This window comes from Peromyscus leucopus, unplaced genomic scaffold, assembly GCF_004664715.2.
Source record: "Peromyscus leucopus breed LL Stock unplaced genomic scaffold, UCI_PerLeu_2.1 scaffold_1138, whole genome shotgun sequence".
Taxonomy (NCBI): Eukaryota; Metazoa; Chordata; class Mammalia; order Rodentia; family Cricetidae; genus Peromyscus; species Peromyscus leucopus.
In genome coordinates, this window is record NW_023504268.1 from 12,844 (window position 1) to 15,756 (window position 2,913).

General features: G+C 39.0%; 1 pseudogene; it reads right to left on the reverse strand.

Moving 5' to 3' along the window:
- Positions 1–312: 312 nt before the first annotated feature.
- On the reverse strand, positions 313–2,676 carry LOC114686229 (annotated as a pseudogene).
- Between the last annotated feature and the right edge of the window lie 237 nt (positions 2,677–2,913).

The window sequence follows — 2,913 nt, forward strand, 5'->3', positions numbered from 1 at the left end:
AGTTTTTTGAGATATGTATAATTTACATGTACACACATAATTAGGAATTTTTCTATATATGTGAGCTGATACTAAATATGCTGCTTTTTAATTTGACTTTTAACACTTCCGTGCATAAGTGTAAAACTTTCCCATGATAAACAAACGTAGAAAATGGAGTCAAAATCAAAATCCAACAAGATGCTGATAACAACAAAACTACTAAAGAAAATACTCCAGGTAGTTAGAAGTAAGATGAAGTTCAAAGGTACATTAGGAAATTCTAAGAGAAAAAAGCAGCTGCAAGACTTCAATCTCAGAGAAGAAAAGGTTTCAAGACCTGAAGCTCAAAGGGTAAGGACGGCTTCGGAATGTCTTTGCTTCTAATGCATCCACAAACTTGTTTCTTACTCTTTGAATTTCTTCCCTTATCTACTCCTCTATCACTTCTTCAGGGTCCAAATGTTGTGGGAGTGTCCTCTTAGTTTCTGGGACTGGCTGAGTAGGCTCTTCTCTAAAGCTTCCAGCTGCTTCTTGCCGCCCTCCCCTACTTTCACCAGAAGCCTGAAGATTTCCTCCTGCCTGTTGTGGTGATCTTCTGAAGGATGGCCTTCATCAGCCTTTGGGTGTGTTCTGGGCTGTTCCTTCATTCTCTTCATAAGACTTCTCTCTTTGAATAAATTAACCCTGTAGGTATCTGAGACTTTTCTCTGTTTTCCGCACCTCGATTTATGTCACACCCAAAAGATAAAGAGTCCTGGAAGGAGCTGGCGCACTCACTCTTCTCTAGCAGGACTGAGTTGTTACTGAGGAACTAGTCCTGGATTATAAGGTGATCAAATAATTTGTATGAAAAAATTTTCAATTAAAAAGTCAGAGAAGGGCTTGGGTGGTGTGGTGCACACCTTTAATCCAGCACTTGGGAGGCAGAGGCAGGTGATCTCTGTGAGTTTGAGGCCAGCCAGGTCTACAGAGCTAGTTCCAGGAAAGTCAGGACTACACAGAGAAACCCTGTCTCAAAAAACTAGAAAAATAAAAAATAAAAAAAGGGCTACAGAACCAGACAGAGTTTCAAAATATGAAACACAAATGACTGAGAAATACTTTCAATGGTCATCATCTTTAAACCAAATTATTACAAATTAAAAGCAGTTTGTGGTTGCAATCTACCAAGTCAGAAATGGCCAAGATCAATAAAAGAAAAGACAGCTCATCTGGTGAAGATGTGGTTTAAGGCGAACACTACCCACTGGTAAGAGTGTAAACTTGAACAGTCACTGTGAAAATCAGTGTAGGTTCCTTAGGAAGCTGAACTAGATCTACTCAAGATCCAGCTATACAACTATTGGGCACATACCCAAATGACTCTACATCTCACTATAGAGATATTTGCTTATTCATGTTCACTGATGCGCTAATCATAATAGCAGAAGGTGAAATGGTTTAGATATCACCAACTGATGATGAAACTTAAAATGTCATACATTTACACAATGGACTGCTATTCAGCTGTTAAGAATAATGAAATTTGTAGGTAAGTAGATAGAGCTAGAAAAAGTCATCCTGAGTAAGGTAATCCAGACCCAGAAAGGCAATATTATGTTTTGTCTTATATGTGGATTATAGTAAGCTTCTTGTCTGGACTGCCAGCCCAAAAATAATGACACAGAGATTTATTACTAATTATGAAAGCTTGACCTTACCTTAGGCTTTTCCACAACTAGCTTATAACTTAATTAACTCATTTATTTATTTATTTTTCTATTGCTTTTTTATTAAGAAATTTTTTATTCATTTTACATACCAATCACAGATCCCCCTCTTCCCTCCTCCCGCCTCTCCAGCCTACCCCCCACAACCCACCTCCCATTTCCTCCTACAAGAAGGTAAAGCCTCCCATGGGGAATCAGCAGAGCCTGGTACATTCAGTAGTAATTCATATTTTTAATCTATGTTCTTCCATGTGGCTTTTTTTTAAAACCACTTCTCTCTTTCTGTACACCTGACTAGTTCCACATCTCCAGGCATCTCCCTGTTGTAATTAGCGCACCTAGATTTCCTCCTCCTCTTTCTCTCTGTCCCCGGACATCCCACCTGTCTCTCCTGCCTAGCTGTTAGCCATTCAGCTCTTTATTAAATCAATCACAGCGACACATCTTCACATAGTGTGCAAATATTCCACAACAGTGGATGTTAGCTTTTAAGCCTTAGATATGTGTGTTTCAATCAGAATAGCCACAGAGGTTAGTTAAGTAGTAACAGACAGGGATAGAAGAGGGGACGGAAATAGAATATAGTGTTATAAATGGATAAAGGAGAAATTAGACTATAAAGATTAAATGGTGAAGGAAATGGAAGGACAGGGTAGAGGAAGGAATATGGGTAGGGACAACTAACACTAAAGACATTTTGAAAATCGAAACCTACTACAGTAGAAGCTTCCTAAAATATATACATGTGTAAAAAGAATTTATATGGAGTCACCATTTGATGTGGGGAGACAATACCACAACTAGACATCTTATACACCAAGTAAAACCTCCAGTGATATGAATGAGTTACATCTTGTTGAGCCGTTGGACAAAGGGATACCAAGGAAACCCAAAAGCACCTCAGAGTACTGCCAAAGGATATTGGCTACCCCCCACAACCTGAAAATAAGGCCCTATTGCTGAAGATACCACTTACTTACGCCATTGAATGTGGAAGAATTGAGCTGGTACACAAAGAGAAGCTTCACTTCTACTGACTAGCACTCATGGTGCTATAAAGTACATTGCACAGCACCGGAGGATAAAAGTAATCACCAATATCACCCTCTATAAACCCTTCTACTTAACAGAGTGACCTGCCTGCAAGATACACTGGTTCAATAGTGTCACAAATTTTATGTGAATAACTAACCACTTTTTGATGGGATTTAAGGCCCATTTC